This window comes from Schistocerca nitens, chromosome 5, assembly GCF_023898315.1.
Source record: "Schistocerca nitens isolate TAMUIC-IGC-003100 chromosome 5, iqSchNite1.1, whole genome shotgun sequence".
Classification (NCBI taxonomy): Eukaryota; Metazoa; Arthropoda; class Insecta; order Orthoptera; family Acrididae; genus Schistocerca; species Schistocerca nitens.
The window spans coordinates 690,805,784-690,822,860 of NC_064618.1; the positions used below are offsets into that span (position 1 = coordinate 690,805,784).

The 17,077-nt window shown below is 40.1% G+C and overlaps 1 protein-coding gene across 2 annotated transcripts in view; it reads right to left on the bottom strand.

Annotated features, from left to right (window-relative positions):
• LOC126260057 (plasma membrane calcium-transporting ATPase 4-like) overlaps positions 1–17,077 on the bottom strand; it is a 102,418-nt gene that overhangs the window by 26,407 nt on the left and 58,934 nt on the right. Inside the window, exon 5 of one of the 2 annotated variants that reach the window (XR_007546597.1) lies at positions 16,056–16,181. The exons of the other annotated variant lie outside the window; for it this stretch is intronic. The gene's annotated coding sequence lies outside the window, so the exon portion shown is untranslated. The remainder of the gene's footprint in view (positions 1–16,055; positions 16,182–17,077) is intronic. 2 annotated transcript variants of the gene reach the window in all.

Sequence of the window (17,077 nt, forward strand, 5' to 3'; positions counted from 1 at the left end):
ACATGGAAAGGTGAGGATTTTGCTCTTGCACTCTCTATTTCCTCTATCCAGTCTTTGGACATTTCAACCCATTTTTTGGTTGATACTGGCCATGTTATGATCACATTTGAGATATGAATGGCCACGGATTGGAAAAGTCATTATCACATAGTCAAGTCTCTTGACATGCTGAACGATGTAATGCAGCAGGCAGAAAATAGTCCAGTTCTTGCTCTGCCACCCACAAGCGTCTGAAAACACATCTAATTTTCTAACAGAGGGATCAAGATCTACCGTCGTAAAATAAAACAAAAATGAATAGACCTCATTCGACCCTCTGTATGCTACTGTTTCATGATACATGAAGAAATATGATTCATCGGTTCACAATAAATGAATATTAAACACGCATAACGTTAACTGTCTCTTGTAGTACACATCGTTAGTTGTGATGTCAGGGATAGGTAAGTTCTTCTGGAAATCCATAGTAATGCTTTCACATTCTTTTGGTGTCCTGCTGTTTGCTTTAGAACTCCTTTTACAAATATAAAATATATCAGACTTTAATAAGTGAAGTTCTTTCGCCATCGACAGTTGATTGATTTCTTTTCCTGCACTTGCCCTTTCTGAGCTATTTGTTGAATACAATTTCAAAGCATGTTCAACCACATGAATTTCAGCAGCATGTCTATCACAATAACTACAAGTGTCCATTCTAGGGTTCCCAAAACTGATGTTAAATTCTGTATTGAAAACAAGTCTATATTTTTCAAACAACACAGATTGAGCAGGGTATGATTTCTTAAATAATTCATACATCTTACTGATGTTTAGAGCTGGTGGGAGATTCACTTTCTTAGAGGTTGTGATGGCTTCATTCACCTTTAAATGAACTAATGTGTTGGTGAACTGTGTCAAGTCACACAATGTCTCCAATTAGAGTGTTGGCCTTAACCATCCTTAGGGCTCACACCTTTCTTAAATAACATTGTATTACTTCTAACATTTTTTAGATATTCCATGAAAAGATGTACTTCAGTGACAGAATTCTCCCTCTTCACTCTTATACAACATGAATAACTGTTGTCAAGAAATTTAGCTTCATTTTCTGGTTGCCTAGGTCTCCATTGTGATACACTATTTACATTAATTAGGCCTGCCAAGTAAGTATTTTGCTCATTCACTGTCATTTTGTTATAATTAGATATAATATACCCATGTTCTGTGTCAATGGTACTCTGAAAACATTTCAATATGGAATGTTTACAATTTGCCCTAATTCATGGGTGGATGATAAACATTTTTTTCTCATGTCATGAAGTAGACCTGTTCTCTTCCACAGTTCAGTTTAAACATAAAACAAGCTAAACAGTTCACACAACACAAATCACTAACTTAAACCTCTCCAACAGCACATACTCAACACCTGATAATCATAGACAATGGAATGTAAACAACTGCTGCAATCAGTGCTGCCAACTGATTAAACCCCATTTTCCTAGTTTCACATGACTTACCTCCTTTTCCCATGGACACTATATTTTTAAACCACTGTATCTTTGAGACTATTATACAACTATCATGTTGGATGCAAGCAGCAACCTGAGAAAGGTGGGGAGGGGGAACAGATAGTAGTGTATGGGTGCTGTCTGGCACACTGTGCAGGGACTAGAACATCAGCAGGTGAAGCGTGCACTGGCAAATGGAATGAAACAAAGAGCATGATATATAAGGATGGGAAGGGGATGCTGGACAGATGGAGTGGAAACTGTTGGATGGAGGGTGTAGGGACAGTACATTACTGTAGTTCGGGGCGAAGATAGTTACGGGAGTGGATAATGTGTTGTAAAGATAACTCTCATTGGCACAGTTCTGAAAAGCTAATGACAAATGGGAGGATCCAGATGGATCAGGTAGTGAAGCAGCCATTGAAGTCAAGCATGTTTTGTTGAGCTGCAAAATGTTCCACAGTCTGGTCTACTTTGCTCTTGGCCACAGTTTGGTGCTTGCTATGCATCTTGGTGGACAGCTGGTTCAGAGTTTACCCACATAAAAAGCTGCGCAATGATTGCAACAGAGTTGGTAAATGCCCTGCTGTCACAGGTTTCCTAACCACTGATGGGGTAGGATAAACCTGTGACAAGACTGGAATAGGAAGGGCTGGATGGATGGACTGGGCAGATCTAGCACCTGTGTCTTCCAGACCCATATGATCCTTGTGGCAAGGGGCTGGGACTGGGAGTGGTATAGGGATGGACTAGGCGTTGTGGAGATTGGGTGGACAATGGAACACTGCTTTAGGATTGGTGGGCAGGAATGGAACACTGCTTTAGGATTGGTGGTCAGGAATGGAACACTGCTTTAGGATTGGTGGGCAGGGTATCAGGCAAGATGTCGCTCATTTCAGGTCATGATTAAACGTAATCACAGCCCTGGCAAAGGATATATTCAGTTGTTCTGGCCCTATGTGGTACTGGGTGACTAAGGGGGTTCTACTTTGTGACCGCACTTCAGGTTGCCATGCAACCATGGGCACCTGTATGGCACTCTCCCATGCCAACCAGTTTATGAGCCATCTAGAGGAGACCTTCCTAGCATCCCAAAATGCCAAACCCCTACTCTGCTGCACATTTATTGATGATATCATCATGATCTACACTCAGGGCCAAGACACCCTATCTATGTTCCCTCATAACCTCCTATCCAAATCACTTGGTTCTCCTTAACCCAGCATGACACATTCTCAGACATTGGCCTCCTCCTTTCTGTTGGCTCCATTCACACCTATGTTCACATTAAACTCACCAAACGCCAACAGTACCTGCATTTTGACACCAAAAGCTCCCTCCCATACAGCTTGGCCACACAAGGGTTGTGTATTTGCAGTGACAAGAACTCCCTTGCACATTATGCTGAGGGTATCACCAAGGACTTCACAGACAGGCACTATGCCACAGACCTAGTCCACAAACAGACCACTTGTCCCATTTCCCCTCATACTCCCAATCCTCCCACACACCCCAAGAACCAGCCACAAATGAGTGCCACCATCATCACCCAGTACCAACCTGGACTGGAACAACTGAACCACATCCCTTTCCAAGGCTCTGATCACCCTTGGCCTTCCACTGAAATGAGGGATGTCCTACATGGCATCCTACACACCAATCCTAAAGTGGTGTTCCATTTCCCACCCTACCTCCATAACATGCTAGTCCATCCCTATGCCACTCTAGCCCCAACCCCTTGCCACAAGGATTATATCTCTCTGGAAGACACAGGTGCAAGACCTGCCCTATCCACCCAACCAGCAATTCCTATTATGGTCCTGTCACAAACTTATCATACCCCAATCAGAGGTTAGAAAACCTGCAAAAGCAAGTCATTTACCAACTTTACTGCAATCATCGCACAGCTTTTGTATTGGTATCACTGGCACCAAGATGAATGGCCACTGCCAAACTGCAGCCAAGAGCAAAGTAGACCAACTTGTGGCACAATGTGCAGCTTGATTTCAACTGCTCCTTCACTACCAGTGTCATTTGGATCCTACCCTCCACTACCAGCTTTTCTGACATGTGCATATGGGAGTTAACCTTACAACACATTCTCTGCACCCTTAATTATACCAGCCTCAATGTATGTTAATGTGCTGTCCCCACAAACTCCACCCAACAGTTTCCATCCCCCTGTCCAGCATCTCCTCCCCATTGTCATTTCCCATGCTCTTTGTTTACCGTGCTCTCTTTCCCCACTCCTCTCCTTTCTGCTCCTTTTTTCCCCATCTCCCTGCCCCACAACCGCCTGATGCCTGATGCTGTGTGCTGTGCCTGTTGGCATTTTAATCCATGCACAGTCTGTCAGACAGTGTTCATCTTCCCCCATCCCCCATTTCGAGACAGACACTACCATTCCTCCCCCTTCTTGCTCCCCTCCCCCTTCCATGCTTCCTCCAGGTTGCTGCTTGTGTCTCACATGATAGTTCTATTTCAACCAAGCTCCCAGAGACTGCAGTTATGTGCTTTCTTGTGTGCATGAATGGTGTGTATTTCTCTTTCACTGAACAAGGCTGTGACTGAAAGCTTTATGTAAGGGTCTGTAAATTGTGCCTGTTTGAAACTTAATGTGGCTTGTTTACAGTAAGTAGCAAACTAAATTTTCCTTCATTGTTGATATTCCCAGCTGGAGTCTCTATTTTTCAGTTTCATAAGTTTGTCATACATAAGATTTTGTAATACTTTTGAAATTCAAGAGGAAATTGTGATGAGTGTGTAGTTAATTACATTATATTTCTTGCCTTTTTTAGATATTGGAATGGCTTTAGATGTTTTCAGTACATCAAGGTAAGTGCCGGCCTGAAGTTAACAGTTCTATAAGTGTGTAAGCACTGAAATTAGGTTGGATGCACACTTCTTTAAGATCATTGCAGGGACACCAGCAATCCCTGTAGCATCAGAATTTTTTAGTACTTTTATTGCATTAGCTAGTTCATATTATGAGGCAGAACTGATGCAAATTGACCCTCTAGAAGCACTTATTTCATATTCTTTGACTTGAATTCTCTTATGTAAGTTTGTCTCATATTATCAGTAACACCAATGAAAAAATTGTTAAATGTGTTGGTTACTTTTAAGGAGCTTGTTACTTTTTGCTCTTCTTGTTCTTATTTTGAATGGGCCTACTTTGGACCCTGCTTCTTCAACTGTTGGGCTTCAATCTTTGCCCAGTACTGTCACATCCTCTGCCGATGTAACATGTCCCTTTCTTCTGTCCAGGGGGCACCTTTCCTTTGGGGCTTTTCCTGAAATTCTTGGACTTCTTTCAGGGTATATCTCACAGACTGTCTGTTCTGGAGATCAGTTATTCCCAGTTCTTTAACGACCTTTTCAGTTTCTGTCAGCCAAGTGGTGCAAACCTTCTTGTTTTGCTGGAAGTTGAACAGATGGTTGGTCAATCTGTTTGGAGGTAACCTTGCAACACAGGTATAGAAAGCTATCCTTCTTTTTCTTGCACAGTCAGAGAGCCTCTCAATATGTCTGTAGAGCTCTGAGTTATGTCACCTTCTGAGTTCCCCATTTTCTTCTACTGGGCCTAGGATCTTCCTGAGGATTCTCGTCTCTCTGACTTCCAATTTATCCATCAGACCTCTATGACTCGTGGAAAGACATTCCATGGAAAACATGACTTCTGGTCATATAAATGATATGTAGTGCTAAAGCTTAAGGTTGCATGATGCATTTTTTGTTGTAGGTGTTCATAGGCAGTCGATAGGCTAATTTCAACTTGTCAACTGTCAAGGATAATGTCATTTTTTCTGATAAGTTGGGTTAAATCAATCTGCCAAGACACTTAAACTTCTCAGTCCTTTTGAAGTATCCCTGGTCTAGTAACATCTCACTGTAGCTTCTTTGATGTTCGTGACGAACTCTGTTTTCTCCAGCAACACTTGAAGACCCATTTTGGCTGCCTGTTGTCTGAGGCAGTTTACCTGCATTGATGCCATTTCAAGAGACTCAACAATCAGTGCATTGTCATCTGCAAAAGCCAGGCAATCAACTATCAGTCATTCATTCTTATGGCTCAGGTGGACACCACTCTGAACACCCAAATTGGCCATTCTCTCACAACCTATCCAAGGACACAGTTGAAGAGGAGTGGGGAGAATCCATGCCCTTGTCTCACTCCAGTTTTTATCTGAAGCTTTCTGAGATCCCATCTTTAAATTTGACCCTAGAATGGGTGTTGGTCAAGGTTTCTAGAATGAGTCTGCAGGTTTTGTTGTCTAGTCCTAGTTCCTGGAGTATTGTGCGAAGTGTTTCTCTATCAATGAAGTTATAGGTGTTCCTGAAATCAACTAAGATGACAACCACCTAGCAGTGCCTCATATTGGAGTATACCAGTACAGTTTTAAAGTCTGTTAACCCTAGAATGGTCGAGCAAAAAATAATGTCAAGTATGGTTGGGCTGGGTCTGTGGAACCCAATAAACAAATCACTTGTAACAAATGACAAACAGTATGTTTAGATCAAATGTTGAATTTTTATTTTGATTAGGTACTACTAAATGCTATAGTGACATTAGTTCAGCTTTCTGCATCATACAACAGTTAACAGTTACTGTACAAAAAACTGAAACATATACATCTTTGTAGTACTAAATGACAGTAAACTGAAAATACAAGTAAATTTGACTGAAATAAGAATATAAATGACAGTAAGTTGTAGAAATAAGAAGTACAAATGATGAACTTTCGTTGTATGAATGAAAATCATGAATTTGAAGAATAATTCATGAAATATCATCCTCTAAAGTTATCACTTTTCAAAACCGTAGCCGCAAACCATTTCTGCATGCGCCAAGTATAATCACAATTTGCAAACTTTGCAAAAGTATTTAGTTTAGCTGTCCTTGCATTTGTAGTATCTTATCCTTTTCCCTGGTTGTGGATCTTTGATTATTCTTTGTTCTTTGGTACTGGAGAGGTTAGAGGCAAGCCTGCAAAGATTGTGAGGAAGGTTTGGTTGGGTTGCGCTCATTGTCAAATATGGTGTTATGAGAGACTTTCCTAGTGTTCTGGGGTATTCTCATGTAACTGACTTATTTTTGTTAGCTTTGAACACAATGTAGCCATTGAGAGCTGCAATGTTCAACAACCGAAAAAAGAGACACAGAGGCTACTGTCTTGTCCCTCTAGCAACAGTATATTCACCACACATAGCATCAACGGTGTCTACGATGCCCTTGGTTTTGTTGTAGTACATTATTATACTTGGTTTTTTCTTTCCACCACTGTCACTGTCAATTTCATCATCATGGTGCATTGACAACAAAAGGAGTACTGATTTGTTCTGTTTTGGTACATATGAAAGTAATGTGACATCTTCCAGAAATCCAAACATACTTGAGTACTCTTCTTTAGACGTTTTTGATAAAAATTCAAATGGAATTTCAGGCTTATTTTTTAAGGTACCAACAACAGTAATATTCTTTTCTTGTAACAGTTTTTTGACGATTGGGTAAGAAATAAACCAATTGTCTATCGCCAGATTTTTTTTCAGACCCTTTTACTGGGTCTACAAGATGGAAAACAACGTCATCTGCCTTATTTCTGACTTTGTACGGTCCTTGAGGTTGTGCACCTGCATAAACTTCCAAAGTTTTACATAGTAGGTTTTAGAACAAGTCAGGATGAAGACCTTGATCCAATACTTGGCAGGTTTATTTGGGGTATACATCCTGAACCTGCACCTGCCTCTGTATGGAACGAGCATTTTATCCAAAGTAACATTTTCTGATGGAGCAAAATATGCTTTGCAGTTGGAGACAAACATATGAAGAATGGTTCTTATGGCAGCATGATTATCTTGTGCTTTTCTTTCTTCCCTTGTATGGATGTTGTTAAACCTGATACAAGTCAAAAATCTGAACCTCTTCAGTGACATACTTGCATGAAAGATTACTACTCCTGTCCCATCTGTATTCCAAAAGTCTTCAATATTCATTTTACTGCCATGCAATGTTCCAGCTAAGTAAAGTAGGCCAAAATATGCCTTCAGTTCATCAAAACTGGTAGGCCTAGACATGTTCGGGTCACTTGCATAATTGTTTCGAACTGAATCAATATAGATATTGGTTGATTCAAGAACTGCATCAATCAATGCACTGCTAAAAAAATAACTGTCATGATTCTAGCAGTGAATGTACATCCTTTGCAGCTTGAATATTTCCAGGCAAATGCATTGTAATTATGTTGTGACGTCTTGTTTGAACACTTTGTGGGAAACACATTTTTCACCATTTAGTTGCTTCATTCCTTCCTTTGTAATAGCGTATAGGTGACGTACCTGCATCAGTTAGAGGAGCTGTACTTGAATCACCAATAGCAGGTGCATCAGTGTAGGCAGATGACTGAACATCTCCCTCTTCATCACCACTTATTTCACTATTGCTGTCATGATAGCTGTTTATTTCGAAGTCTGGGTCCGCATCAGAATCGTCTGCTTCAGTCTGATCATCATACAAAATTCTGCAAATTTCACTGTAAGAAAGACTTCCTCTTGCCATGTTATACTGCAGACTACTGACAATGATAATTCGGTGTTACGACATCACATATAGGTCACAAAATAACTAGTTACTCAATGATGCACCAAAATAAAAATGGGGTTGCACCGGCAGAAATTAGTTACGTGACTGGTCAGGCTGGGTCTGACAGACCCGCTCGCTTTTTGGAAGACTGCCAGGCAATGACTAAACAAAGAAAAACCTTATTCATGACAAAAATGCTTTCTCTCGGATAGTTTCAGGAAGGTAGCAGGGCACTCGAGTCAAATCGGCAACTATAAGAATATAAATTCAGTGAAACAAAAACCAGTGGGTCTCACAGACACAGCCTGACCATTCTAGGGTTAAACACAGGATCAAGTCTTCCTGAAGCCTCTCTGATATTCTCCAGTTGACTATCCAGTTGATCTTCAGCCCTTGATAGTAACACCTTGGAGAGAAGTTTCTATGTTAACGGGGCAAGAGAAATTCCACGGTAGTTGTTCATTTTAGTAGAAGCTCCCTTTTTGTGAAGTGGATGGATCAGAGCCATGTTCCAATCAGGTGATAATTTCTCTGTTTCCCAGATGTCCTGGATGATCTCAGTGAGCTTGCCCACTTCTCATAGTATTTTGGAGTATTTTTTTGTATACTTGTTTTTCAAATGTGGAATTTTTTGATTTACATATTCCATGATGTAGTCTCTTCTACTAGAATGTAACCTTTATTCCCCTTATGATCCAGGTTCTTGTTCTACAATTCTGCCTAATGGTTACAGTTTTCAGTGGGAATGCAATTGGAAACAAATGGGTTAATGTATCAATGAAGGTGCTGAATTTTTTTATATCATTAATTTTGTACACCTCGTAATGAAGGAAGGTGTGATGTTTTTACTTCCCCTCTTATTTTGCCATCTGCCTCCTTAAAATTCTTTTTTTTTTGTTTCTGACTAATTACAATTAACTTACATGAGTATAATCTGCATTTTCATAAAAGAGAAAGTTTGGCCCTCACTTTTAAAGAATATAACACTAGATCTAATTTTGTGCTTAGTTTTATGTATGTAATTGATTTTCTAATTTATTTTGACTATTCCTAGTTAATACTTTTGTTACAGGGTGAAATCAGTAATTGTTTTGAATTAAAATTCTGTTGTTGACTTATAAACAAATATAAATTCTGTACTACTTATAAACATTTGGAAGACGAAACACTGGCATTCTCAAAGCAGTTATTTGGCTCTATTCGAAAACATGTTAGCAAAGCCAGCTCTTAATTAATTCCAAAGTAATTATCAGTTTTGTCCAAAGTATTATTTGTGTAACTATATCTATTAATTTCATCATTTAAACAAATAATTCGGCCTAACTCCTGTAGTAGGAGAAACTGTTGAAAAGACGGAATTTTTTGATGTATTCACTTATTTGAAGGAGTTAAGTTGTAATTGTAATTTCTGTAAATTAAACATCAAACAATGTGTAGTTTCAGTGCCTATTATTGCGATGATAAATAAGGACCCGATTTTTGGTCCTGAGACAGTTCAGTCCACAGCCAAGTTTCAGACAAGGAACCCATAGTTGTTAGGTCAACAACAATGTATCCACTTAACCATGAAATAAGTGTAATAAATCATTTGCTAAAATGATGACAGTGTCTGTTCAATATGTACTGTATTATGCAGCAAGACCTGTGTGGTTGAGAGGAGGAACTTACTATAATATGCACCGTACCAGAAGTAACATCTAAAAGCACGTATGGGGATGAATATGCTGTGTTGGATTCATTATGCTGTGATAATGCTTACCCCAGCTCTGTGTCTCATTTTTCATGTTTCCTGAGACAGTCAAACTCTTTTCCTATCCCATATGTTGTTTATAAGTGAATCAGAAACATTCTTTTTCTGACTGTGTTGTGATTTGCTACAGCAGCATACTTCAGCATAGAAATATTTTAGAAAAGGTTTCTTGAGTGTATCTATGTGTGTATATATATTTGTCTGCTTGTGTCTGTATGTGTGGATGGATATGTGCGTGTGTATACCTGTCCTTTTTTCCCCCTAAGATAAGTCTTTCCGCTCCCGGGATTGGAATGACTCCTTACCCTCTCCCTTAAAACCCACTTCCTTTCGTTTTCCCCTCTCCTTCCCTCTTTCCTAATGAGGCAACAGTTTGTTGCGAAAGCTTGAATTTTGTGTGTATGTTTGTGTTTGTTTGTGTGTCTATCAACCTGCCAGCACTTTCGTTCGGTAAGTCGTCACCTCATGAACAAAGATGATGTGACTTACCAAATGAAAGTGCTGGCAGGTCGACAGACACACAAACGAACACAAACATACACACAAAATTCAAGCTTTCGCAACAAACTGTTGCCTCATCAGGAAAGAGGGAAGGAGAGGGAAAGACGAAAGGATGTGGGTTTTAAGGGAGAAGGTAAGGAGTCATTCCAATCCCGGGAGCGGAAAGACTTACCTTAGGGGGAAGAAAGGACGGGTATACACTCGCACACACACACACATATCCATCCACACATATACAGACACAAGCAGACATATTTAAAGACAAAGAGTTTGGGCAGAGATGTCAGTCGAGGCAGAAGTGCAGAGGCAAAGATGTTGTTGAATGACAGGTGAGGTATGAGTGGCGGCAACTTGAAATTAGCGGAGATTGAGGCCTGGTGGATAACGAGAAGAGAGGATATATTGAAAAGCAAGTTCCCATCTCCGGAGCTCGGATAGGTTGGTGTTAGTGGGAAGTATCCAGATAACCCGGACGGTGTAACACTGCGCCAAGATGTGCTGGCCGTGCACCAAGGCATGTTTAGCCACAGGGTGATCCTCATTACCAACAAACACTGTCTGCCTGTGTCCATTCATGCGAATGGACAGTTTGTTGCTGGTCATTCCCACATAGAATGCATCACAGTGTAGGCAGGTCAGTTGGTAGATCACATGGGTGCTTTCACACGTGGCTCTGCCTTTGATCGTGTACACCTTCCGGGTTACAGGACTCGAGTAGGTGGTGGTGGGAGGGTGCATGGGACAGGTTTTACACCGAGGGCGGTTATAAGGGTAGGAGCCAGAGGGTAGGGAAGGTGGTTTGGGGATTTCATAGGGATGAACTAAGAGGTTACGAAGATTAGGTGGATGGCGGAAAGACACTCTTGGTGGAGTGGGGAGGATTTCATGAAGGATGGATCTCATTTCAGGGCAGGATTTGAGGAAGTCGTATCCCTGCTGGAGAGCCACATTCAGAATCTGATCCAGTCCCGGAAAGTATCCTGTCACAAGTGGGGCACTTTTGTGGTTCTTCTGTGGCAGGTTCTGGGTTTGAGAGGATGAGGAAGTGGCTCTGGTTAGTTGCTTCTGTACCAGGTCGGGAGGGTAGTTGCGGGATGCGAAAGCTGTTGTCAGGTTGTTGGTGTAATGGTTCAGGGATTCCGGACTGGAGCAGATTCGTTTGCCACGAAGACCTAGGCTGTAGGGAAGGGACCGTTTGATGTGGAATGGGTGGCAGCTGTCGTAATGGAGGTACTGTTGCTTGTTGGTGGGTCTGATGTGGACAGACGTGTGAAGCTGGCCACTGGACAGGTGGAGGTCAACATCAAGGAAAGTGGCATGGGATTTGGAGTAGGACCAGGTGAATCTGATGGAACCAAAGGAGTTGAGGTTGGAGAGGAAATTCTGGAGTTCTTCTTCACTGTGAGTCCAGATCATGAAGATGTCATCAATAAATCTGTACCAAACTTTGGGTTGGCAGGCCTGGGTAACCAAGAAGGCCTCCTCTAAGCAACCCATGAATAGGTTGGCGTACGAAAGGGCCATCCTGGTACCCATGGCTGTTCCCTTTAATTGTTGGTATGTCTGGTCTTCAAAAGTGAAGAGGTTGTGGGTCAGGATGAAGCTGGCTAAGGTAATGAGTAAAGAGGGTTTAGGTAGGGTGGCAGGTGACCGGCGTGAAAGGAAGTGCTCCATCGCAGCGAGGCCCTGGACGTGCGGGATATTTGTGTATAAGGAAGTGGCATCAATGGTTACAAGGATGGTTTCTGGGGGTAACGGATTGGGTAAGGATTCCAGGCGTTCGGGAAAGTGGTTGGTGTCTTTGATGAAGGATGGGAGACTGCATGTAATGGGTTGAAGGTGTTGATCTACGTAGGCAGAGATCCGTTCTGTGGGGGCTTGGTAACCAGCTACAATGGGGCGGCCGGGATGATTGGGTTTGTGAATTTTAGGAAGAAGGTAGAAGGTAGGGGTGCGGGGTGTCGGTGGGGTCAGGAGGTTGATGGAGTCAGGTGAAAGGTTTTGTAGGGGGCCTAAGGTTCTGAGGATTCCTTGAAGCTCCGCCTGGACATCAGGGATGGGATTACCTTGGCAAACTTTGTATGTGGTGTTGTCTGAAAGCTGACGCAGTCCCTCAGCCACATACTCCCGACGATCAAGTACCACAGTCGTGGAACCCTTGTCCGCCAGAAGAATGACGATGGACCGGTCAGCCTTCAGATCACGGATAGCCTGGGCTTCAGCAGTGGTGATGTTGGGAGTAGGATTAAGGTTTTTTAAGAAGGATTGAGAGGCAAGGCTGGAAGTCAGAAATTCCTGGAAGGTTTGGAGAGGGTGATTTTGTGGAAGAGGAGGTGGGTCCCGCTGTGACGGAGGAAGGAACTGTTCCAGGCAGGGTTCAATTTGGATAGTTTCTTGGGGAGTTGGATCATTAGGGGTAGGATTAGGATCATTTTTCTTCGTGGCAAAGTGATACTTCCAGCAGAGAGTACGAGTGTAGGACAGTAAATCTTTGACGAGGGCTGTTTGGTTGAATCTGGGAGTGGTGCTAAAGGTGAGGCCTTTGGATAGGACAGAGGTTTCGGATTGGGAGAGAGGTTTGGAGGAAAGGTTAACTACTGAATTAGGGTGTTGTGGTACCAGATTGTGTTGATTGGAATTTTGAGGTTTTGGAGGGAGTGGAGCTGGAAGTGGGAGATTGAGTAGATGGGAGAGACTGGGTTTGTGCGCATGTGGGAATGACCAGCAACAAACTGTCCATTCGCATGAATGGACACAGGCAGACAGTGTTTGTTGGTAACGAGGATCACCCTGTGGCTAAACATGCCTTGGTGCACGGCCAGCACATCTTGGCACAGTGTTACACCGTCCGGGTTATCTGGATACTTCCCACTAACACCAACCTATGCGAACTCTGGAGATGGGAACTTGCTCTTCAATATATCCTCTCTTCCCGTTATCCACCAGGCCTCAATCTCTGCTAATTTCAAGTTGCCGCTACTCATACCTCACCTGTCATTCAACAACATCTTTGCCTCTGCACTTCTGCCTCGACTGACATCTCTGCCCAAACTCTTTGTCTTTAAATATGTCTGCTTGTGTCTGTATATGTGTGGATGGATATGTGTGTGTGTGCGAGTGTATACCCGTCCTTTTTTCCCCCTAAGGTAAGTCTTTCCGCTCCCGGGATTGGAATGACTCCTTACCCTCTCCCTTAAAACCCACATCCTTTCGTCTTTCCCTCTCCTTCCCTCTTTCCTGATGAGGCAACAGTTTGTTGCGAAAGCTTGAATTTTGTGTGTATGTTTGTGTTTGTTTGTGTGTCTGTCGACCTGCCAGCACTTTCATTTGGTAAGTCACATCATCTTTGTTTTTAGATATATTTTTCCTACGTGGAATGTTTCCCTCTATTATAACTATATATATATATATATATATATATATATATATATATATATATATATATATATATATATATATATATAATGTTGTTAGTGACAGTCATGGAATCATTCATAAGAGGATAGAAGAAAGTAACTTGGTACCAAGGTTAAAGAATTTCAGTCAGAGAGATAAGATAAACAGAAAAATGAAAGGAGTCAGCATATGTGGAGGATAATTAATATCTGAAGTAATCAGCTCATGGGTGATGCAGCAGCGTCATTAAGGAGTATAAACCATCTTGAATACTAGGTATTGCCATTAATTGTGGTGTAATAGGAGTGGTCTTGTTCAATCATCAGTATATTAAGATAACTATCTACCTACAGAAGTGTGTCATGGTGTAGCCTTCCCTAACATTAAGGAACTACAACTTCAAACATAGTTGCCTGGAGTAATGTGTGTGGAAAAAGTAAGCAATATTTGTATGTATATCACCCTTCAGGCTAGAATTTCAACCAATTTGATGGAATACAGTGAAATAATAGTTTTCCTAAGTGATAATTTTTTCTGACCAGTGACAGATAAATTTGCCTTAGCATAAGGATCTGTTACTGTGGAGAGTTTTCCAGTATAATCAGTTTTGCATTGGATAAGCAGAGCAGGTGTTTATTCATTAGATAATGAAGCAATAATAAAATAATGAATAATGTGAGGGTCTTAGTGGTTATGGAGCGTGCCTCTACAGCAGGGATAATTTTTGAGAATGCACTCCACTAGCTAAAAAGGTAGGAAATGTAAGTACAATAATGGCACTGACAGACATGATTAATGAAAAACTAACTGTATACAAACAAATGTGGTGTAACCATATTGATTATCTATTTTTGAACTAGGCAAAATTGGGCACTCTTATACTGTGCAAGTCATGACACTGCAGCTGGGAATGAGAGCTCAACAAAAAGAGTGATATGTTAGTGGGGTACAAGTCATATAATGCTGCATCACTGCATCTATATGTATCTCAAAACTTCTATTTGTGTTGGTAATACTGGGGTGAAGAACGATAAGTTTGCTGGTTAACTGATAGCTGTGGGCTAGACTGATGTGAATATTTCTGACAGGTCAACTATTTGGTAATATTTTGTGATTTCATGAGGATTTGATTTTCTGGTTGAGTGAGAGTAGTGCTGAGAGCTAAGAGGAGAAGTAGGGCAATGATTTGGTACAACTTCCAGCCCCTCAATTTTGGTTTGAATAGTAATTAAGTTATGTGATGGTGACTCTATTCTTTTTTCATAATGTAGTGCTTAGTAAATCTATGCTACTGCACATTTTAAGTGTTTGCTATTTTGCAAATGGTAAAGAAACCCAAATCTTTCAAGTTTAACCAGTTTCAGACAGTTATGACCTAGAGTAATGTTCTGTAGCATAATGTGTACTTGATTTTAAAATTTTTACTAATCACCACCTTTCGTACTATAGTCAATATTAGTGCTAATTATAGTGATGTTATGAGGACTACATAATTTATATATTTATGAAGTGATGACTATCATTTTTAGTGTGAAACATTTTTTCTTAGACTTAAGTTAGAAGTACTAAAGTAGAGCACTTTGTTTAATTTTTCATATCCTGTGGTAGAGGGGAACCACCTCCATGGAAACTAATAGCAGTACATTTCCTAAATAACTACAACTTGGTCCTGTTGAAGGCATGGGCAACTTGGTGATAAAAAGTGTAAAAGCTCATTAAAAGTGTGAAAGTGCCTGTGAACAACACTAAACATTGAGCAAGTGAAAATTTCTATCTAAAAAGTGAACTGCAATGTGCAGTGTAATTTAACTTTTTGCAACCCATGAGGATTTATTCTTTTAAACAAGACAGGACTTGTATAAAGTGATACAAATCTTGGAATGTAATCCTTGTTTACCTAAAAAGGACATTACTTATATGAAGATGCATAATGTTTATTAAAAGTATAACTTGTAGATATTTTGTGCAATTGTGCAATACAATGTATGTAAATATTTTGTATGGGCATTTTCATATGGCCAGTTCATATAAGTAGGAATTTGAAAAACATATATACTGTAGTTTTTGATAAGTTTTATGGTGTAATTTTTTTTTTGTATAGAGTGTTAAACCTCACTTTCTGGAGTCACTTGTGGTAATTGAATTATCCAGTTAGCTATTTGCAATATCTATCTGGTCAGTTCAATGAGAGAGTGATGTAATGAAGCAAGCTGGGATATTTTTACTTACCCTCTTATTCTGCTATCTGCCACCTTAAAATTCATTTTTCATTTCTGACAAATTACTATTAACATACGCGAGTATAATCTGTATTTTTATAAAAGAGAAAGGTTGCACTCACTTGTAAAGAGTATAACACCAGATCCAATGTTGTGCTTAGTTTTATGTATGAAACTGATTTTCCAATTTAGTTCAACTAATCCTAGGTAGTATCTCAGGCTGCCATAAAGTGAGCAAGGATAGATAACTGTATGAAATAAAAGAAGCAACATAGTTTGATGTTACTTTGAGCACAAATGGAACTAAACATTGGACTTTGTGACTCATCTTGAACTAAATTATCAGATGATTTTGATGGTCACACAGAATAATTGTCATTATGTCATGTGAATTATCTGTATATAAGTCTTACATCATTGAAGAATCAGCAATAACTGGAAGTTACATAAAACTGGATTTGATACATTGAGATAATATTAAGTACTGGATACTATGAACTTAAAACAGTTTTAAAATATTTTTTAATAGTTACAATAAATAAATGTGAGTGAATTTTTCATGTAAACATTAATAAACAACACATTTCCAGTAAACTCAAACATGAGATTTTACGAACATTAAACATCATTCAGCAAAATTTGTCAATCTATATTAATTGTAAAAGAGATTTCCCATAAATAATTTCACTTTCAGGTGGCCTTGAATGATACTTATCATAAGTTACATCTCAATAATAATTAGAACAAATATGCATGCGGCATATATTTGTCAGGTATAAGGTCACTTAATGAGAAGAAAAGTTCAAGAGAATGACACCAGAGAGTGTAGGAAGTGTCCTTATCCACTTCACATGTGATTCACAACTTATAGATTTTCAGTTTTCAGTTTCACATGATGCTGCCTAGCAGTGTAGATACCATCAACAGCACCCAGCAGTACATGACAAAAATGGACAATGAGATGCTGTCAGTGCTTCAGATTCAAACTTTCATTGAGGTTCAATATACCACAATGTGATGGAGTCTGTTCCTTTAATATACAGTTTATTGTAGAGTGGTTTCTTTATTTCTTGGGTGAATACCAACTTGTGAAGTTAACTTGCTAGGTAATAATCCATTATAAAAGAACTTTTCAGGGAATTTC